This window comes from Arvicanthis niloticus, chromosome 24 (genome assembly GCF_011762505.2).
Source record: "Arvicanthis niloticus isolate mArvNil1 chromosome 24, mArvNil1.pat.X, whole genome shotgun sequence".
Lineage (NCBI taxonomy): Eukaryota > Metazoa > Chordata > Mammalia > Rodentia > Muridae > Arvicanthis > Arvicanthis niloticus.
In genome coordinates, this window is record NC_133432.1 from 36,152,595 (window position 1) to 36,176,529 (window position 23,935).

The window sequence follows — 23,935 nt, forward strand, 5'->3', positions numbered from 1 at the left end:
CTACCAGTTAACCACCCAAGGCCTCAGAAGATAATTGGCATAGCTACAAGAGACTGTCTGGACTGTGGTATGAAAACCACTGAAAAGCACGACCACCATCCTGCTCAGGCTTGGTCTACACTGTTTTCATAACTGGATACCCTAAGAGTCAAATGTCTCATATTGTCTAAACCAAAGTGAGTCATTTCTCATTTCACATGTATCTATTCCACAGAGAAAAAGATCTCTATTTTCTGGGGTTTAAAGCCAGACTGACTCTGCCCAAGTGGCCATGGAGACCACAGGGACCTGGGAACTGTTTAGTTAGTGGACTATAGGTGAATACTTTCATTTTAATTAATACATGACTCCTATATTATAATTTTTCTTCCCCAGATTTCTGATTACATCGACAGCTTGCCCCTTACCCCACATCTAACTGCACATTCACCAAACTTATTCCTTCTCTCTTTACTTTTAGAAAACACAACTGTCCCTCTCCCTCCTTCCCTCCCCCCTCCTTCATGTGTCTAGGATCTAAGCTGTCTCTAATCAAAATCTAGAAACTAAAACCATCTACATACATTTCATTTTACCTGGTCCATGCATAACATGATAGTTTTGAAGCCTTTTGCCAACCTGTTTCTGGGTTGTTAAATTTTCTGTAGCTTCCTCAGGAAACCAAGGACAAATCTCCCAAATCTAAAAAGTTATGCAATTTCTGTTGCCCTGCTTTAGCCCCATGGGTATGAAGACATTTTTAAACATTTGTACAAGAAGCACATGACCATTTCCACCCCCTTTTATTTTCCATGCTCCTTTACTTATTTCTGAGCTCCCTTATCTCTTTTTCAGAGCTCCTTTAGCTTTTCCTATGTCTTAACCCAAGGCACATTCAATGCACCTTTACCTTTAATAAGCACTTGGCTGTTTTTCTTTTGCAGTGTCTACTTTTATCTTAATTAGTATCACAACAAAAAAGATGGATACCTTGAACTTTAGAGCTATGTGATCTTTGAATCCTGGTTTTGTCAGGGATTTATTATATAACTTTGATTGAATCAGTTATCTTTTTGGGCATGATTTGTTCACTTGTGACAGAACTATCCCTCACAGAGTTGTGGAGTAAATGATATCAGCTAATGTGGGGACATGCTAAGGACAGTAAATATTAGAAATCGTTGTCTGATATCAGTTGGTGGGTATGGGGTGCATGAGTATGCATGCACCTGTGGTTGTGTGGTGCTCTGCCCCCTGGCGTTCCAATTGATAAAACAATGTAATTTTTAGACCTCAAGGTCACAATGGTGGATGTGTCCTTTTTCTGAAGTCCATCTTATTTTTTAGTATTTTCTGAGCAGCATATTTTCCCCCAAGTTGGGAGGAACTAAGGTGGGAGGAGTAAGGAGAGAAGAGGAAGAGTAAAGAGAGGAAGAAGAAGAAGGATGAGGAGGAGCTAGGGGGCAGAGATGCAGGAGCCATGAATGACCATGCTCTGCATGTTCTGCATGTTCTGAGAGCAGTCCTGGGTATATCTAGGTATATCGTATATCTAGGTTAGTTAATTGGTTAACACTTCCAATTGTGTGGGCATCTTGATAATTGAACATTATTAAACATATAAAGCCTTTGATTAATCTTTAAGCATTAGAGTCTCATTTGTACCGGGTACTGTGTGGATGGTGGGATGATCTGGGCTCAGTCCAGCCTTCTGGAGACAGTGTGGAAGATTGGCAGAGCCATCTCCCACTCTGGTGTCTCTAGGGTCACTGAGCTGGCAGCCTGAGCTGGCTGCCCAAGCCGAGCAGCAGCATGTTTCTGCTGCAGCTTGTGGTCTCAGGCGTTGCCTAGTCAGGAACACGGCCCTATACCACAAGACAGATTGGGTGCTGCCATTTTAAAAATTCCCTCCTACACTCAGGAGCCCTTGCATACTGGTTTGGCTGGGGGACTCTGTTTTTGTTTTCTATTAAATGTTTTTAATAATTTTATTTTTGGTAACAGCAACCCCTCCCTCTTATCCCCCTATTCCCCAACCCCACAAATCCCTACCCCATTACCCTCTCCTCTTCTCCTCAGAGAAGGTAAAGCCTCTCCTTGGGTATCTCCCCTGGAATACCAAGTTTCTGCAGGAATAGGTGCATCCTTTCCCACTGAGGACCAACCAGGCAGTCCAGTTAGGGGAAGGGGATCCAATGGAAGTCAACAGTCTGAGAGAGTCCCTGCTGCAATTTTTGTGGGACCCTCATGAAAACCAAGCTTCACATGTGCTATATATGTGTATGGGACATAGTTCCAGCCCCTGCATGCTCTTTTGTTGGTGGTTCAGTCTTTGTGAGTCTGACATGTAGCAGGTTAGTTGACTCTGCAAGTTTTCTTGTGGTGTCCTTGACACCTCCCACTTGCTCAATCCTATTCCTCACTCTTCCACAGGACTCTTTGAGCTTCCCCAGATGTTTGACTGTTGTCTGCATTTCAATAGCTATTTTTTAAGTTAAATCCCTCCCTCACTCTCCCTCTGTCTTTCTCTTTCTGTGTGTCTGTCTCTGTCTCTCTGTCCTGTGTCTCTCTGTGTGTCTGTCTGTCCATCTCAGTCTCTTTGTCTTTCTTTCTCTGTCTCTGTCTCTTTGTGTGTGTAGAATACCTTCTGGTTAAATTTCCCCCCTCTCTTACTGCACCCCTGTCAGTCTCAGTTCTTCCATGCAAATATTCCTCACATATTCATGACTTGTTTCCTGTCCTAAAGACTTTATCTAGTGTTATGTGTGCATGGAACCATCCATTAATGCCTATCCCCAGTGGGTTCACAACTCAGTACAATTCGTTTCTCTCTTAATAGACAGCAGTGATTGGCAGGACCTGTCTCTTTCTCACCGGCACCATAGTCAAGGGATGGCAGGTATTGAATTTTGGTGAATAAATATAAAAGATTTTTTTTTGAGACATGTTCACACATACCATAGGCTGGTCTCAAACACTCTATGTAGCTTTGAACTTTGTCTCCAAATTTCTGATCCTCCTGCCTCTGCTCCCTGAGTGTAGGGATTGCACAAGTGTACTACCAACATGTGGTGCTGGGGAAGGAGCCAGAAATTTGTAACTGCTAGTCTGGCTGTCTCTCCACTAACTGATCCTTATCAATACTCCTAGTATAATACCTTTTTCATTTTTTAAACAAATAAACAAAAACAAACACATACACCATATTATACATATACATACACACATAACACTAAACAACACACACATACACACAAATAAAAAGAAACTAAATAAAAAAAATGGTAAGGGCCCACAACATCACACAAAGGGCTCTGAGTGGACATACATAAAACAGTTGAATGTAAAATAACTAATAATCAAAGGAGCATGGCCCGAAATGAAGGAGGTCATACTAATAGAAGCAAGAGAATGTATTTTTTAAATAGTTAAGAATAGAATTTGAAATTTAAACTTTTGAGTATGCTGAGTGATGACTGGTGAGAACAGAATAAATGATGGAGTTTGAAGGCCATCATTCTCTAGCTATAACATTAACAACAATTTCCATCTCAAAGCCTCCACAGATGATATTAAACTAGAGGGAAAAGAATGAAGAAGAACAGGTATATTGTTGGGGGCTGATTTTTAGCAGAAAGCGGCTATCAGCTTTGCAGCCATTTTGAGCCATATACCCTGACATGAGACTTGGATTACAATAGCCTACAACAGTTGAGAACACTTCGATAATCTTGGTTTAGATACCTTGAGATTAAAGGTGTGTGACTTAAGAGTATGACTTAGAAGTATAGAGATCAGAGTTAGAGACAAGACCTAAGGGCATGATTATAGGTGTAACTTAGAGGCGTAGCTTAGAAGTGAGACATATAAAAGGCAGAGACAGAACAGATCAGTAGACAGACTATAGAAGACAGAACCAGAAGACAGACTATAGAAGACAGAACCAGAAGAGAGACTATAGAGGGAGAATCAGACAGGAGACACTTAGAGGAAGAGAGACTGAAGAATAAACGGGATTGAAACACACCCTGTCTGGTCTCCATTCTTTGAGTCTGCCCTCACCCTTGCTCTTGCTGAACCCTGACCCGCAGACCGGAACAGCAGCTTGGGCCGGGATACAGTGGCCGCCCAAACGTGGGTCGGCCCGGGCCTCAACATTTTGCCTAGGCTGCAACATTTATTTTGGCCGCCCCAGCATGGGGCTAGTGTGGACCCCAACATTATTTTGGCACCCGAACAGGGACTCGAGCTTGGGCCTCAACATTATTTTGGTGCCCGAACGTGGGGCAGCAAGAACGAGAGACCCAGTGACGGACTTTACTGGAAGAAGGATCTGTTGATAGTCGCAGGAATCTGCTGTGTTGAGAAAGGTAAGGAAATGGGACAAGAAATTAGTCAACCTGAATCCATCTCTCTGTTTTGGTTTGCTTTGAGAAAGGTAATGAAAATGGGACAAGAAATTAGTCAGCCTGAATTCAACTCTCTGTTTTGGTTTTATTATTTGCTGCTCACATGTGTTAATTTTCTGCTTTTGTTCTTGAATGCTGTCTTTTTTGTTCAAAATTAAAGGAAGCGTAAGTTAGAATCCCAAATACAACCAAAGGTTGATGACAATTTGTCAGAGCCAGATTGTGCTGACCAAGAGAAAGAGGAAGTCAAATTTTGTGATACTGAAATGCCCCCTCCCTATGCACCTCCACCTCCAAGTGCTCCCCCAATGGAGATGGTGGTTATAGATCCCATAAGGGAGTTACAGGAAAAAATATCTGTTCTTAAACAACAAATAGAGCTAGAAAAAGAGTATCAGGACTTAATTAATCAGCTGCAAAAATTAAAGACAGGAAAGATGTCTCAAGAGGTAAACTGTGAAAATCCCCTGGCTCCTTGCATTCCTCAACCAGGAATCCAAAGGCAGTCCCTATCACCTAGTTTAAGATTAGCCACAGATCAGCCAGAGGAGGGAAAGGCTGAGGCTTTCCCTGTATCTGAGACTAGAGACAATCAAGGAGTTGCTTGGAGACATCACACAGGTTTTAATTTTCAAATTATTAAGGAATTAAAAAATGCAGTATCTCAATACGGTGCCACTGCTCCTTTTACTCTTGCAATTTTAGACTCTGCCACAGAGGAGTGGCTAACTCCTAGTGATTGGAATACGTTAGCGAGAGCAGTTCTTACTGGTGGAGACTATTTAATTTGGAAATCAGAGTATCATGAGAATTGCAAAGAAACAGCTAGGAGAAATATTCAGGCAGGCAATGGTTGGTCCTTTGATGCCTTAGTAGGAGAAGGGCAATTTGCTTCTAGTGATAACCAGATGCAATATGACCCAGGTTTATTTGCTCAAATTCAAAATGCAGCCATGAAGGCTTGGCGTAAATTTCCGGTAAAGGGAGACCCTGGTGCATCTTTAACAACAGTCAGGCAAGGGCCTGATGAGCGATTTTCTGACTTTGTTCATCGATTAATGACAACAGCAGGGAGGATTTTTGGTAATGCAGAGGCAGGTGTAGATTATGTGAAACAACTTGCATATGAAAATGCTAATCCTGCCTGCCAAGCAGCCATTAGACCTTATAGGAAAAAGACAGACCTTACGGGGTATATCAGACTCTGTTCTGACATAGGTCCTTCTTACCAACAGGGCCTGGCTATGGCAGCTGCCATGCAAGGAAAATCAGTAAGAGATTTTTTGGCAAGTAAAGACAGAAAGGCATGTGCAAATCTTAAGGCAGGGTCAGGACCTTAAATCTTCTGCCAGAATGTTGACAGTCATGCACAGGGCAGGTGGAGGTGATCCCAGCTGCAGTGATTTCAAGAGTACTGAAGACAGCCTGTGCAGCTCTCTCCTCTACTTCCTAGCTCTCATGCTCTACCTTCTCTGTCTTCCATACTATCTGAGCCTTGCAGAGGAAGTTACAGGTGCTCAGTTAAATTCTGTGTTTTCATCTCAATATATCAAAACCAGGCTCTGCACTCTAGGCAGGCATCTGTAGACTGAGCTGCATCCCATCAGCAGATGTTGACATATTCTATTATTCTTGAGATTCAAAATATTGTTTTATTTTCAAGTTAGGGTTTCTCTGTGTGCAGCCCTGGCAGCCCTGGCCTCACCAGGATGGCCTTAAACTCACAGAGATCTGCCTGCCTTTTACTCCTGAGTGGAAGGATTAATAGGTGTCTGCCACTACTACCTAGGTAGAATTTTTTAAAATTTAAGCATTTATTTCTTTAAGGATTTATTTTTACTTTAAAATATTTATATTAATATTTTCTTTAAGATATCTAATTATTAATTTTTATTTTAAATTTTTATTTTTAATTATTTTTATTACTTTTAATTATGGATATGCAAATGTAGGTGAGTGTCTCTGCACATGATTGCAGATGATCATGGAGACAAGAGAAATTGTATATCCCTGAAGAAGGTGTTACAGGTGGTTGTGAGCCAACCAATGTATTAGGAGCCAAACTTGGGTTGTTTGTAAGAGATGTGTTGTTAATTGTAGAGCCATCTCTCCAGCCCCTTGAAATAATTCAAATATGCAAAATCATAGAAAATGGTATAGGCAACTCTCATATACAGTTCTAGATTTAGCAAATTTCCACTTGTTATTTCTAATTGTGGTGCCTTTCAGACCCGTTTTTCTTTTTAACAACTCAGTGTGTCTTGAATGACATTACCTATCATTTTACAAAGACTCCATTGTGTCCTTAGTCAGATTAGGGATTGTGTACTCTACAATCCCTAAGCTGAACTAGGAACTTTTGTGACAGTTTATTATATAAGCAGAATGAGGGTCCTGCAGCATTAGGATCAAAGTCTGGGTGTGGCTCTTACTTCAGAACCTGGTTCATCAGCTATCTTCCTCATGCAGGGTGTTTGATGGTCTAGTGCCTGTGTTTGCCATCATGGACACAGAGATGATTAAGAATGTGCTAGTGAAGGAATGCTTTTCAGCCTTCACAAACCGGAGGGTAGGTCACATTGTTTTTTCATGAATTAATTTATTTATTCACTGCACATTCCAATTGGTACCTCCCTCCTCTCCTCCAATTCCCTTTCTTCATCCCCTTCCCATGTCTATTTCATTTCCCCTTCTGAGTGAAATTCATGCTTCCTCATTTGGCCCTGCATATTACTTAGTTTTTTTAGCTCTGTGGATTGTAGCATGGTTATCCTGTACTTTATGGCTACTGTATTCTTATAAGTGAATAAGTAGCATGTGTCTTACTGGTTCTGGGTTACTTGAGGATGGTATTCACCAGCTCCATTGATGTGCCTGAATTTCACATCTTTGTTTTTAAGAGGTGAATTGGGTAGATGCATCATTTTCCCTATCCATTCTTCAGTAGAAGGACATCTAGATTGTTTCCAGTTTTGGGCTATTATAAACAAAGCTACTAAGAACATAGTTGAGCAATTGTCTCTGTGGTATAGAGGGGCATCTTTTGGGTATATTTGCAGGAGTGGTATAGCTGGTTTTTAAGGTAGATACATTCCCAACTTTCTGAGAAAACACAAGATTGCTTTCCAAAGTGCTTGTACAATTTGCACTCCCACCAAAAATAGGGAATGTTCCCATTGCTCCATATCCTTGCCAGCATGGGTGTCACTTGAATGTTTAATCTCAGCCATTCTGATGGGTGTAAAATGGAATCTCAGAGTCCTTCTGATTTACATTTTTTTGGTAATGTTGAATATTTCTTTTAAGTGTTGAGAATTCTCGTTTTAGCTCTGATTTAATGATTCAGTTTTTAATTTATTTTATGAGCATATATGTGTATTTATTTGAGTGAATTCCATGTAGGTTCCTGTGGAGGCCACAAGAGGGAATGAGATCCTCTGGAGGTGATGTTATAGGCAGCTGTAGGTGGCCTGATATTGATGTTGGGAGTTGAACCTGGCTTCTCCACAGAAGCAGTAAACACACACACACACACACACACACACACACACACACACACACAGACACACACACAGACACACACACAGACACACACAGACACACACACAGACACACACACACACAGACACACACAGAGACACACACACACTGAAAGAAGAGAAAAACAAAGAGAGACCCACACCGAGGGACAGATACAGACAGACAGAAACATACCATATGAAGATATCCTTGTCACATTGCTCATGTTCTATATACAGAGTTGGAGAACTTGTCTGATGCAAAGTTTACTTTCTATTTGTCTTCAAGCCAAATGCCATCTGCACAGTTCTGGAGATTGACAAATCACGTTCTCATCTCTCCAAAGCCTGGACATAGTTTTTGAGCCACAGAGAAATTTACATTTAAAAGGATTTTGGAAAATAAAGGGATGGAACCACAATAGGCATCTTAGGACACACCTGATTTCTCATAGGCGATGAGGCATTCTGAATTTTTGTGTGTGTGTTTGTTTTGGTTTGTTTGTTTGTTTTTTGACTCTAGGACTTTGGCCCAGTGGGGATTATGAGCAAATCCATCACTATATCTAAGGATGAAGAGTGGAAGTGATATCGAGCCTTATTGTCCCCCATGTTCACCAGTGGAAAACTCAAGGAGGTGACCGAAATTCTTTTAACAGCAGCCTGTATGACTGTATTCTCCATCCTAACTTTCAATGCTTTTCTTTTTTGTTTAGATGTTCCCTGTCATAGAGCAGTATGGAGACATTTTGGTAAAGTATTTGAGGCGAGAGGCAGAGAGAGGCAAGCCTGTTTCTGTGAAAGAGTGAGTGCTGGTCCACCACCATGGTTCTGTGAGAGGAAGGGCACCTGGGGAGCAGCTCACATGGTCCAACTGCTTGTCCTTGCCCCTTTAGACACTAAATGACATTATATACAGTTTAAAAGGAAAAAATGAGAGAAAGACATTTGCAGGGGTAGATGGTGGGAAGGCTGGGAAAATCTTGTTCCATACTGAGGTGGGTTTGCCCATCTCCCAAGAACACAAATGCTTTCCCTCTCCCTGATGCACATGTTAAATTCCCACACATCTCTCTCCTCAGAGTGTTAGGTGCCTATAGCATGGATGTTATCATAAGCATGTCATTTGGTGTGAGCATTGATTCCCTCAACAACCCAAAGGATCCTTTCATGGAGAAAGCCAAGAAGGTCTTAAGAATTGATATATTTGGTCCATTGTTCTTGTCAGTAGGTGAGTGGATGCCTTGTGATCTGCTGCTCTTGTCTGTGGCCATGTTTGACAGTTCTGCCTTTCTCTTCCTCACTTCCCCCAAATGAAAGACTATTGTTCACTTGTCATGTAATGCATCCCTTAAAGGCACAGTTCAATATTTTCAGTACATTCAAAAACATGTAGCCTGTTACATCTGTTTTTGAACTTTGTTTTTGGTTGGACAGGGTCTCACCATTTGTTCTAGCTTGCTTGGAAATTGCTTTATATACCAGATTGGCTTTGAACTTACAGTGATCCATCTACCTCTGTATCCTGAGGGCTGGGATTACAGTGTGTAGCATAACACCTAGTTTTATTTCAGAATTATTTCATTTCTATAAATAAAAATTTGTATATACAAATTTTGTTCTCTGTAAGTTCAGAGTTCTTCATGGTTGCAAAATCATACAGGTATGATACTGACTACACTCATCACTACCTCTAACTTCCCATATCATTTAGATGCTGAGACACATCTTCCTCCCAATTTCCTGTCCCGTTGTCTGCATTTGGTGCTGCCTACTAGGATGCTGACCAATATTATTTGCTTGATCTTATGCAGGCAGTCAGTTCAGAAGAGGGCCATGCCATATCAGGGATATGGCATTTCACACCCCCAATTCCTGGTTCTGACTTTGTTTCCACACTGTCTTTCATGATGTACCTTGAGCCTTGATGTGTGGGGGTGCTGATATAGATGGTCCATTTAGGGATCAGCAGTCAATAACCCCTTATTCTCAGTACTTTGATTTCTTAGGTATCAGCATTGACTGAAGGCTTACTTGGCCCATTAACCAATGTCAATCACAGAGGACTTTGTTCTAGCTATGTTGTAACCTTCAATCAACCTTAACCTAAGCAACCACCAGTTCATTTCCTCTGTATCTGAGTATTCTGAGCATTTCAAATGAATGGGAGTATAGATTGTGTGATCTCTGTGAGAGACCTCTTTGATTTAGCACAATATTAAATGAAACAAATGTCACTATGTCCTGTGCTTATAATTTTTTTATTTCTGAGCTTTGAGGACATTTTTTGAGACAGTGTTTTGTGGTGTAGCCCTGGCTATTCTTTAATTGCCTGTGTAACTTGGTATTTGTGTGCCACGTGTAGATCAGAGGACAACTATAGCAGTTAGTTCTCTCCTTCCACAGGTGAGATCCAGGGGTCAACCTCAGGTCTTTAGTCCTCTCTGCAGGAACCTTTAGCTATTGGGTCATCTCAATGGTCCTTCTCTTTTGCAGATCTACATGATCTATAGGAGCAGAGTTAAATCTAAAACTTATTAAGCTCATTAAAACTTTTCTTTTTTATTTTCCATTACTCTTTCTATTCCTCACCCCAATATACGAGATGTTAAATATCTGCGTGTTCCCAAAAGATTCATTAGCATTTTTCTAAAAATTTGTGTACAGAATGAAAGAAAACCACCAGGATTCTAAGCAGAAGGTAAACATGGTGGTTTCATGAGAGGTTCACAGTTTGATAACATGTTGGGCAGTGACATATGAACTGTGTGCTAAAGGTAGACAGAGAAGGCTAGATTTAGAGATAGAGAAAGAATACTTATATTTTCCCGAGGAGGAAAAGTTGGATTTTTAAGAAGTCAATTGAGAATAAGGCAGGAATTAACCCTTAACAATAGGAAAGAAAACTAGTGTACTGCTCATAAGAATTGAAATAAAGAAAAAAATTGACATGGCATAAAACCTGAACAAGATCAAGGCTTTCAAAACTTCAGCATACATGGGGAAGGATCTCTCCAAACTCTGCCCTTTGCTGAGGAACAGTGGCAGTTGATAGCTGTGGAGGGAGGGTGTGGACACAGGTAGGTTTCCCATGAGGCACTGGATGGCCCCACAGCCATGCATGTGTGAGCATCACTAGTTGAACTCAGTGGGTAATTAATAAGAGGGCCTGGACTGTGGGGAAGAAATGTTACAGATAATACAGAATAAATTGAATGGAGTAAACAGTGGGGTGGAGATGACCATGTCTGATTGCATGCATGTATGAAACTCTCCAATAACAAACAAAAATGATTAAAAAAGAATACTATTTTTCTGTCTTCAAAAACATTTAAAGAAAATAAAAGTAATTGTTTAAATTGTATCTATTGTAATTGACTGTGAAAGTGATTGATGTGGAAGCTGGATTCTTCCTGTTTTAGCCACTCCTGCTTTTGCTCCTTGACGACTCAAGCAATCCTAACCACAGTTGTGAATTTAAGGGAGCCACATTCTCAGAAATGAGAGAATAAAGCTTCTGCACTCCTGATCCACCTCTGACCTTAGCATTGACCTTCCATTTTTGCAACTTCTCTTTCTGCTTTCAGCACCGAGTGGATTTTCTCCAGCTGGTGATGAATGCTCATAATAATTCTAAAGACAATGAGTCTCATAAAGGTAAGCCAGCCCTTCCTGGTCAATGGACAATGAAGCTCTCAGGGAGCCAGTGGTTCACTCAGAAAATATGTATGGAGGCTTTTCTAGGTAGAGGGACACCTCTGTCAAGTTGCCAAAAGATAGACATGGATCTTTTTTCCATGATAATTTCTGGAAGTACATGGGCCTAAGTTTGCTCCTAACATGAAGGGTGGCTATGATGGAAGTCTCCAGTGGTCCCTTACCTGAGTGAGCATATGTGCTGTTTATGTCTTACCCAGCACACAGTCTCATTGCTCTGCCTAGACATCTGTGTCTAATCATTCTGTTAGGAAGCCTGTGCCCAAATGTTGCTGAAGCACTCTGGGAGCCTCCGAGACAGTCTGTGTAGCCCTGCATTTCCTGGAATTTATGTAATAAACCAGATTCACCTATGTCTGCCTCCCAAGTGCTGAGACTAAAAGGATGCTTTACCACTGCCCAGCTGTGGGTCAGTTTGAAGTGCATGAAAAAATAAGGAGGACTAGTACACTTGTACAAAGGGGTTTTCCCCAGAAGCTGCTAACACATCACACAAAGGAAGAGTAAATGTTTCACATGTATTAGGGTAGAGAACACATATAGTCCTACACATACACACCCAGGGCTTTGGTACCCCCATCTACTGAGCTGTATATTGTCAGCTTCTCTGTTTCCTTTTAGATTGATAAAATAAATATTAATTTAAAAGATAGCCACTGATTGTAGATTTATAGTCCAGTTTCAGTTTAGGTACATGGACTTACACTAATTGGGAGAAAGAATTTACCAACAACATAACCACAGCCTTCATGGTAGAAGGAGTACAACTGCCTATAACTTTAGCTCTGTGGATTTCAGTGCCATCCTTGGCCCCCATGGGGACCTGGACAAAGAAATATATAACTTTTAATAACATCTTCATCTATAGCAGGGACTTTCTATAATGACTTTTCTAGGGGATTAGGTGCTCCATTCTGGTCTCCATGAGAACCCCCCTCTACACACAAACACACAGACACACAGACACACATATATGCAGGCATACACACACACACACACACACACACACACACACACACACACACACACACATATAATTTTCAAACAAGAAAGTCCATATCTTGAAGCTGCCCACTGGAGATGATGAGGAACAGCAGAAACATTAGGACAACCTGCATGAAGCGTTTTTTTTTTTTTTTTTTTTTTTTCCTTTTCTGGATGTGTCACGTCGCTGTCATCAGTGATGACAGTCTCAGAGTGATTGAACAGTGTTTGTATAGTCTATTCAGGATAATTGGGTCCTCATTTGATTTTGTCCTCATCTCCTCTGTGATGGTACATGCTGACGTGATTTCTTTTCATCTCCACTCTGATGGTCTGTCCTGACATGACTTGCCTGAAATGTTTCCTTACTTCCAGCTCTGTCTGACATGAAAATCACAGTCCAGTCAATAATGTTTATTTTTGGGTTCCTTCTGGTCTGGGCCAGAACACTGAGCAGACCTTGGGTGGCAGCTCTGCCCCCAACATCCAAGAACCCAGAGAAAGCAGGGATCCCAGGTGCTCAAACTCAGGCAGTATCTTAGGTAAGCAGATAGCAGGGCCCGCCCTAAACAGGGAGTAACTGGGAACCAAAAGGACCCAGGAAGTCACTCCCGGCCTGGAACACTGGTTCCTTCCGGTCTGGGCCAGAACACTGAGCAGATCTTGGGTGGCAGCTCTGCCCCCAACATCCAAGAACCCAGAGGAAGCAGGGATCCCAGGCACTCGAACTCAGGCAGTATCCTAGGTAAGCAGACAGCAGGGCCCGCCCTAAACAGGGAGTAACTGGGAACCAAAAGGACCCAGGAAGTTACTCCTGGCCTGGAACACTGGTTCCTTCCAGTCTGGGCCAGAGCACTGAGCAGATCTTGGGTGGCAGCTCTGTCCCCAACCTCCAAGAACCCAGAGGAAGCAGGGATCCCAGGCGCTCTAACTTGGACAGTGTCTTAGAAACTAGTTCTCAGATATGAGGCCTAGATCAGACCTCTGCCAAGTCTGCTGTTGTGTGGACCCCGGATTCCACCTGAGACATACTGGAAGGTCCACTCAATCCAGATCCACAGAGGAACAAATGAACTCAGAGCTTCAGACAATATATCCTGAGATATTCTAGAGGAGACACTGCACCCAGAACAGCAGACACCTAGCTGGACTACTACCTTGGAGGCACCATATCCTGAGGCATCCTAGAGGTACCACTGTAATCAGTGCAGCTGGAAAAGATCACAGAGACATCTGGACCCCTAGGAGATCAGACACAAGCTAGATAACTAGAAAGACAGGCTTCAGTCAGAGACAGCAAGTACAGGCAAAACTAGAGTTAACCAGATGGCAAAAGGCAAGAGCAAGAACGTAAGTAACAGAAACCAAAGTTACATGGCATCATCAGAACCCAGCTCCCCCATCAGAGCAAGCCCTGAACACCCCATCACACCAGAAAAGCAGGAATCAGAATTAAAATCACTTCTCATGATGATGATAGAGGGCTTTAAGAAAGACATAAATAACACTCTCAAAGAACTTAAGGAGAGCACTGGTAGACAGATAGAAACCCTTAAAGAGGAAACACAAAAATCCCTTAAGGAATTGCAAGAAAATGCAACCAAACAGAATTAAACAGAACCATGCAGGATCTAAAAATGGAAGTAGAAACAATAAAGAAATCACAAAGGGACAATACCCTGGAGATAGAAAACATAAAAAAAAGATCAGGAGTCATAGACACAAGTATCACCAACAGAATACAAGAGATGGAAGAGAGAATCTCATGTGCAGAAGATACCATGGAAAACATTGACACAACTGTCAAAGAAAATGCAAAATACAAAAAGCTACTAACCCAAAATATACAAGAAATCCAAGACACAATGAGAAGGCCAAACCTAAGGATAATAGGTATAGATGAGGGGGAAGACTCCCAACTAAAAGGACCAGTAAATATCCTCAACAAAATTATAGAGGAAAACTTCCCTAACCTAAAGAAAGAGATGTCCATAAATATACAAGAAGCTTACAGAACTCCAAATAGTTTAGACCAGAAAAGAAATACTTCCCGCCATATAATAGTCAAAACATCAAATGTACAAAACAAAGAAAAAATACTAAAAGCAGTAAGGGAAAAAGGCAAAGTAACATATAAAGGCAGACCTATAAGAATTACACCAGACTTCTCACCAGAGACCATAAAAGCCAGAAGATCCTGGACCGATATCATACAGACCCTAAGAGAACACAAATGCCAGCCCAGACTACTATACCCAGCAAAACTGTCAATCATTATTGATGGAGAAACCAAAATATTCCATGACAAATCCAAATTTACACAGTATTTCAACACAAATCCAGCACTTCAAAGAATAATTGGTGGAAAACTCCAACACAAGGAGGGAAACTACAACCTAGAAAAAGCAAGAAAGTAATCTTCCAAAAACCCCAAAAGAAGATAGTTACACAAACATATCTCCACGGATGTTAGCCCAAAAGCTTGGATTAGCGAAGACTCAACCCACAGACCACATGAAGCTCTTGAAGAAGGAAGACCAAGAGGGGATGCCTCAGTTCTACTTAGAACAAGAAACAAAAATGCTCAAGGGAGCAAATATGGAAACAAAACATGGGACAGAAACTGAAGGAGGGGCCATCAGGAGACCATTCCACCTGGGTATTCACCCCATGTACAGCCACCTAATCTAAACACTGTTGTGGATGGCTGGAAGTGCATAATGTGAGGAACATGATATTGCTGTCTCCTTAGAGGTCAGCCAAAGACTAAAACACTCAGAGGACAATGTTCACAATTAACCACTGATATGATCAGTGGTTTCCCAATGGAGAACTTAGTGAGAGGACTGAAGGAGCAGAAAGGGTTATTGACCCCAGGTGGAAAGCAACAATACCAAACAACCAGAGCCCCCCATGGTCTAAACCACCAGCCTGGGAACACATAGGGAGGGACCCAAGACTCCAGAGGTATATGTAGGGGAGGATGGCCCTGTCAGACATAGGTGGGAGAGGAGTTTCTTGGTCCCATAAAAAATGAATGAAAAATGAATGAATGAACACACAGTGGGGGGGATGTGAGGGCGGGGAGGGGATAGTGAGGGGGGTAGGTGTGGTCACTGCCTCATAGAAGCATGAGGAGGGGGATGGGATAGATTTCTGGGTGGTGGGAGGAAGTAGGCTAAGGGGATAAAATCTGAAACGTAAATACTACAACCAATTTTAAGAAGCGGGGGAAAAAAAAAGTCTCCAGAACCAACATCTTAAAAAAAAAATGTCAGCCCCCTGGGGGTGGGAATTTTTTTTCTTGATACTAAAACTTGTTCTGAGAATTGTATATTGCAGAATACACAGCCTTGGTGTATCTACTCATCAAGCATACTGAGCAGACCTGCCCAAACCTCTGATGTCCTGGAATTCCATCTGGATTCAGTGAAGACACAGCATCAGAGGCTTATCAACTTACTCTCCCCCCACCCCTCTTCTAAAATCTCAACGCCCTTAATCAGCTTGAAGAAGTTAAAGAAGAGTCAGCACCCCTATTCCCTGAGCTTGGGGACTAATGTGGTTAATAATGGTCTGTCTTTCTAGGGACAAGTAGTGGTTTTGTTGGAACAGGGGGGATTAGCTAGGACTTACTGCATAGCCATAACCTACTGGTAGAAATCTGTATAATTATTATCAAGATGAAGTTATAAATTCTTAAATGGTACAAAATTTACTTTGATCTCAAATTTAAGGTTTTCATTGGTACGAGCCTCTTATTAATATAAAAATGAGATGAATATTGATACACTCATGGGCATTGTGCCTGTATAACACATTTAGGAATACAATGCCTAGACCCAGCCCTTTTTTAACTTTTTTAACTGATTTGGGACGGTTAACCTATGAGTTAAGGGACTATAGCAAATTCATATTTTTGAGTTTATTGTTAGGGTGCTTTCCATATTTTACTTAGAAATAGCTGAGAGGAGTTAACAGAAAACAGTCCAGGTTACCTTACATGGATAGTTGGTTTTCAAAACATCAGAAGTCCATAGAACTGATGCTATAAATATTTATATATTAATGTTCATATTGATTAGAGACCTGTCTGCTCCTGACAGCTTCCTGTCATGGATTCTAAGAAGAAATTGAGCATCCTTGGAGTTACTCCAGTTGTGTGGTAACAGCCACTAGGCAAGAATTGCCTCTCTCCATCTACAGACAAATTACTGTCCAGAAAAGGACACACATGCAGAATAGTCGACTGATTATATCTGCCTAGACAGAGTAATCAGTCCTTAATAATCCTGCATCACCAAGGTCTGTCAGATGATTCTGGGCCAGAAGGCTGAAGATTTGATGCTCCAACGTTCGGTAGTATAGGGGCTTTTCAGGTGTTCAGAGGTCTCTATAAACTGGCTAAGTTTTAGAAGCTATGCTTTGTGCTTCCCACAATTATAGTTAACTCAGTCATTCTGGATTTCTGACGGGGTTGAAAACTTATAGCTATTTAGCTTAAGAGAAAAGATTTGAGTGGATGGTCATCAGCTAACGTTCATCCTAAAGCCAGGTTCAGAAGTAAATGTTTTAGTTAGGATAGATGACAGAGGTGCTGGTTAGTCAACAAAAAGATGGACTGGGTATTAGGACTATCTTGTACCTCACTGGTACAAATTGGCATAATTATGCTCTAATTGTATTTTGAGAGAAAAGTTTCATTTTAACAGGAAGGGTGATGTGTAGGAGGAGCTAAGGTAGGAGGAGTACTGAGAGGAAGAAAAGGAGTAAGAAGAGGAGGAGAAGAAGGATAGGAGAAGCTAGGTGATGAAAGAGAGAAAGAGGGGGGAGACAAGGAGGCAGATATTCATGTATCTCCACCAGTCAAAGATAGTTGTTATATCTACGTCGGTCAGTGGGTTACACCTCTGATTGAATAATTCCAAACTTATAACGCTTATGATTAACATTATTTAAAAAAAATGTATAAATGCAAAAAGAAAAAGGGGGCATGGGATAGGGGTTTACTAAGGGGGGGAATGGGGAAAGGGGATGGCGTCTGAAGTGTAAATAAAATATCTAATAAAAAAAGAAAAAGAAAAAAATATGTTTATTTTTGCTGCCTATGAAACCACCAGCATCACACTTTCCTTCATCCTGTATTCCCTGGCCACTCACCCTTATATCCAGAAGAAACTACAGGAAGAGCTCAACAGGGCTCTGCCCAATAAGGTGAGAGGATGGTTGGAGGAAAAAGGAGAAGCCTCAACAAAGACACCCTCTTGTTACCTGCAATGTTGTGTGAATATGTGTGTTAATGTGTTTTAGTGAGTTTGTGAGTGTATGCTTGTAAGTTTATGTATGAGCATGTGTGTTGGTGTGAGTCTGTGAGTGTGGGTGTGCACATGTGTGAATGTCAGAGGGTAACTTTGGGGTTGGTCCTTCCTTTCTACCTTGTTTTACACAGGGTTTCTTTGTTGCTACTTCTTCATACATCAGACATTCTGGCTCTTGAACTTTTAGGGAATCTCCTATTGCCACCTTCCTTTTTGCTGTGGGAGCACTAGGATTACAAATCTCTCTGTGTGTTTGTGCGTGTGTGTGTGCATGTGTGTTTGTGTTTGTGTGTGGGCGCATGTGCATGCACATGTACGTATTTGTTACTACAGCTGGGTTTTAAGTGAAACCTGAACTGAGGTCATTACACTTGCATAGCAAGCATGCAATCCGCAGAACCATCTTTCCAGGTCTAGTGATTCTTTTACAGTTGTGTACATACACATGTATGTTTGTATGTATGTATGTTTGTATGTATGTATGTTTGTAGGTATGTATGTTTGTAGGTATGTATGTGTATATGTACATGTATACATACATACACACAAACACACACACATATATACATATATATGTATATGGGTATGTTTTTTCTAGCATGTGTGTGAAGGTCAAAGGACAATTTGAAGGAACTGGCTCTCTCTATTATGTGAATTTTAGCAGTCCAAATCAGGTCAGTAGGCTCAGTGAGCTGTCTCAGCACCCTTAATAATTTGTTATAAGAATGCAAGCATTGGTTTTTCCAAGGACCATTTATAAATTATCATTAAAAGGATACAGAGAAAGAAACGGGCAATAAAACCTCTCATGGCATCAGAAGGTTGTTGTGACACAGGTCTGGACTTGGTGTTTCTGTTATCTAGGAGCACAAGAATACCTAGCAAGCAACATGCACACTACCTGTGTGATGTTAAAGATATGCACTTAACCCATAGTTCTCTGTATGGTTCAATGTTACTGTTGCATCAGCTGGGTCCCAGTTGTGCAGCAAATGAGGCTCTCCTTGGCCTTGATTAAGCTGCATGGGTTGATACAGCTCTGTCCCATGATTCCCCTACCTATTTATAGTTATAGAAGAATCCAAGGTATGAACCTTGGTGTCTAAATTATATGAAAAACTCTCTCTCTCTCTCTCTCTCTCTCTCTCTCTCTCTCTCTCTCTCTCTCTCTCTCTCTCTGTGTTAATATGTGCATGTGTTTGTGTATAGGTCATAGATCTACATTGTGTACATTTGTAAATCACACTCTACCACGTTTCTGAGATGGGCTATCTTACTAAACCTGGAGTTGATCAATTTGGCTAGGCTGTTTAGCCAATGAGCACCAGGCATGCCCTTTCTTAGTCTACCTACTGTTGGGATTATAGATGGGTGCCACTCTGTCTGGCTTATAAATGATTTGTATCTGAACTATTGTCCTCAAGCTTACATAGTAGAAACTTCACTAATTGAGCATCTTTCAGGCCCCAAGTGATAATTATTCCACTTTGTAAGGAGCTTGAGAAATGGCACAATGGTTAAGAGCACTGGCTGTTCTCTCACAGGATCCATTTGTATTTGGGTCCTATAAAACAAATGGCAGCTCTCAACTGCTTTAACTCTAGTTACAGGAAATCTGATGGCCTCTTTTGTCTTCTGTGAACACTGTGCTCCTGTGGTACACATTCACACCAAGATAAAATCCCCCTCTCACATAAAATAAAACAGAAGTTTAAAATTCTTTAAAATGTGATGTAAATGCTAACTAAAGTTTTTTGAGATGCTGAGCTTGACTTTAAGATGCTGAGAACTCAACAACAGAGACAACTGAAAGTTAATCTAAAATCTCAGCACAAATCTTTTTCTTTCTTCCCAGGCATCCCCCACTTATGATATCATGATGGAAATGGAGTACCTGGATATGGTGTTGAATGAAACCCTCACACTATACCCAACTGCTAAGAGACTTGTGAGAGCCTGTAAAAAGGATGTTGAAATCGATGATGTGTTTATACCAAAAGGGTCAATAGTAATTGTACCTTGCTATGCTCTTCACCATGACCCACAACACTGGTCAGAACCTGAGGAATTCCTCCCTGAAAGGTACCAGAACCCCAGGAGCACAAACTTCTCTATGTGGTTTTGAATTTTGCCTAGCCACTGGGATGTACAAAGGTTGTTGAGATGCTGCTTGGGGTGGCAATAGGAAATGCAGCGGTGTTAGGCCATGTTTTTTTCTTGCTGCTGGGTTTTTGTGATGCCTCTATGCTGCTCAGGGCAGGTGAAATGCAGCCTAAGTGAGAAATAATGGGGGCAGCGATGGGGCTGTGGGTCTCAAACTTCTAGACACCCAGATGCCACTAGGGATTGCAATGAGTGTTTTAGGCTTTGATGAGCCAGGGGTGGTGTGTGTGTGTGTGTATGTGTGTGTGTGTGTGTGTGTGTGTGTGTGTGTGTGTGTGTGTATGTGGGTGAATCTGGGTTAGTTCAGGGTAAGTGTCAGGAGTTCAGAGAGGCCTTCTGCCCTAGACTTAGGGGCAGCTCTGTATTTTCAGTGTTTAAAGATGTATTTCCTTTTCTGTTTCTTTTTATTGTTTACAATTACATGAATGGATAATAAATTCTGGTCATTTATACCTCACATTACCCTGTCTCTTCTTCCTCCCACTCATTTTCAGTTTCTGACTGTCTTCAACCAGTCCTCCTCCTCCTCCTGTTTTTTTTATGTCTTTTTGGATTTTTTTGTAACTTGTGAGTTTACTTAGGGTTGCTTCCAAAAGCATCCTGGAGATTGAGCAACTCGCCAGTGGCTACACCATGAAAGAAAAAAATTTTCTCCTTCACCAACTATTTATTGTCAACAACTCCTTAGAGAGGTGGCATTTCATAGTGACCTTCCCCACCCATGATGGACTGATAATGTGTTTGTTCTTGTGTAGGTATCTACAGCTGCTATTAGTTCATGAGTAGGTGTGTCATGTCCAGAAGATAGTACTCATAGTATCCATTTCATTCCCTGGCACTTACCTTCTTTCTGCTCCTTCTTTGGTGAAGTTTTCTGAGTTTTGGAAGTGGTGAGCACTTCACCTCCACTTTTTCTCAGCACCATGGCCAGTCAGGAGTTTCTGTGTTAACTGTCTTTCACTGCAAACTGAAGGTTCTCTGACAAAGGCTGCGATCAGCACTATTTTTTGTGTGTCAAGATACATATTTAGAAGGCATTTTGATACCATGTCCACTTAGTTAAACAACAACAGCACATTCTCATCTAGTTTCTGTGATGTCTGCAGCCATGGGATTTTTAACCAGATTTAGAGCACCAGGCATTAATTTGCTCTTTGAATTAGACTTCAAATCCAATCAGAAAATGGTTGGTTCCCTCTACACCATAACACTACTATTACAGCAATGTGTGCTTACACATGGATGCATCTTTCAAACAGTTTTTGTCTTCTCTCAACCACATGGAGACTCTTAGAAGGCATGGGAAATGGAAAAAAATATTAGTGTAAAATCTTTAGAGCCAAATACCTGCAAGCAGTAATTCAGTGAATCTTTCCCAAACTACCTGTGTGTTGCTGGTTTGTAGGCGTACATTTTTTGCAACGTACTTTTAATAAGGGTTTAACTTCTCTAGCCTACCACCCAGCAGAGGTAGTAGAAGAGAAAAGTTATTAGGATATGGTGGAAGTATACCTTTTCAGCAATTGTTCTTTGGAGGTGACCTTGATCTTCTTTGGCAGCAGTTGGTGTTTCACTGTCTGTTGTTTAATAGTTATACTCCTTCTTCTCAGGTCCTTTCATATGTTTGCTATATCCAAACATACTTTCACCTGTATCTGCTTCAGGAAAACAGTCTTTCAAATGTTTGCTTTGGTAAGACATCCTTTCACCTGTGTGCACCAGCAAAACATTGTTTGACTAACTTTCCAAAGAACTAGAAGTTTCTGCTTCACTGGTTAGATGTTAAAAGACATCATCACATATGCAGCTCTCATGGTTTATCCTTTGTTAACTTGTCATCTACTGTTGTGTCTCCAGGTTTAGCAAGGAGAACAAGGGCAGCATTGATCCTTATGCATATCTCCTCTTTGGAAATGGACCCAGGAACTGCATTGGCATGAGGTTTTCTCTCATGAGTATGAAACTTGCTCTCACTAAAGTCCTGCAGAATTTCTCCTTCCAGCCTTGTAAGGAAACACAGGTGATGGAGAAAACTATCTTTATAAATAGTGTTTTATGGGAGGTAGTCATTCTAATTAAAGGTTCTGTGTATAAATATGATTATGCATGTTTAGGCCAATATTATGTGATTATATGTATTCTGTTTGAAATTCTAGCCCTGTTCACTGGAGATTGGCTATTTCATGTGTCATCAAGAGGTGCAGTGGTCATGTCTTCCATGTTTGTAGAGTGTGCCACTCTTCTTCCAGAGCTCACAGAAACCTTCCTCTGACATTTTTCTTAACTACTGTATGTACATTAGAATTGCAGAGGAGCTTTAAAACTCAAATATGGGGTCTCAGATGTTTCTCAGTTGGCAAAATGCTTACCTATTATGCAGAAATCTCTGGTTCCTATCCTTCTAACTACATGAAGTAGCTGTGGTGCAGCATACCTGTAATTCCTGCTCTCCGGAGGTAGAGACTAGAGGATCAGAATTTTAAGTAATTCTTGGCATCTTAGAGAATTTGTAGCCAACATGGGCTGTGTGTCTCAAAAAGGAGCCAGAAACTCATGATGCCTGGTCATTTCAGAAATCGTAAAACAGTTAAACCAGAGTGTGGCTTTAAAAGCTCATCTCTGATTTCATATGTGATGCCATGTTGAGAATCATTATTTTAAAAGATGATTGCTGGGAAGATATTATGTAAATTTGGTTTTGTCATGGAATATCTTGGTTTCTCCATCAATGGTGATTGAGAGTTTTGCTGGGTATAGTAGTCTGGGCTGGCATTTGTGATCTCTTAGGGTCTGTATGGTATCAGTCCAGGATCTTCTGGCTTTTATAGTCTCTGGTGAGAAGTCTGGTGTAATTCTTATAGGTCTGCCTTTATATGTTATTTTACCTTTTTCCCTTACTGCTTTTAGTATCTTTTCTTTGTTTTGTATATTTGATGTTTTGATTATTATGTGATAGGAGGTATTTCTTTTTTGATCTAGTCTATTTGGGGTTCTGTAGGCTTCTTGTATATTTAATGACATCTCTTTCTTTAGGTTAGAGAAGTTTTCCTCTATAATTTTGTTGACGATAATTACTGGCCCTTTAAGTTGGGAGTCTTCACCCTCATGTATACCTATTATCCTTAGGTTTGGTGTTCTCATTGTGTCCTAGATTTTCTGGATGTTTTAGGTTAGGAGATGTTTGCATTTCACATTTTCTTTGACCATTGTGTCAATGTTTTCTATGGTATCTTCTGTGCATGAGATTCTCTCTTCTATCTCTTGTATTCTGTTGGTGATGCTTGAGTCTATGACTCCTGATCTTTTTCCTAGGTATTGTATCTCCAGGGTAGTCTCCCTTTGAGATTTCTTTATTGTTTCTACTTCCATTTTTAGATCCTGGATGGTTTTGTTTAATTCCTTCACCTATTTGGTTGTGTTTTCTTGCAGTTCTTTAAGGGCTTCTACCTGTTTACCTGTGTTCTCCTCAAATTCTTTGAGAGTGTTATTTATGTCCTTTTTAAAGTCCTTAAATGCTTTTCACCATTTGGTTAGCTTTAGTGCTACCTGCAGTCACTGGTTCTTACTGAAGCCTGCCTTTCCAGTTATCTTGCTTGTGTCAGAACTCCTCAGGGTCCAGATGTCTCCAGCTGCTCTTGAGCTCCAGCTGCTCTGGGTACAGTGGCTCCTTTAGGATATCTCAGGATATGGTGTCTCCAAGGTAGCAGACCAGCTAGGTGTTTTCTGCTCTGAGTCACTCCTTTAGGTTGTCTCAGGATATGGTTTCTGCTGCTCTTCCCACAAACCCAGCACTTCAAAATATAAAGGGTAGAAAATTCCAACAAAACAAGGGAAACTATAACCTAGA

The 23,935-nt window shown here is 41.0% G+C and overlaps 1 pseudogene; it reads left to right on the top strand.

Annotated features, from left to right (window-relative positions):
* Window positions 1-3,348: 3,348 nt before the first annotated feature.
* LOC143438261 (cytochrome P450 3A2-like) lies at window positions 3,349-22,316 on the top strand (annotated as a pseudogene).
* The last annotated feature ends 1,619 nt before the right edge of the window (window positions 22,317-23,935 follow it).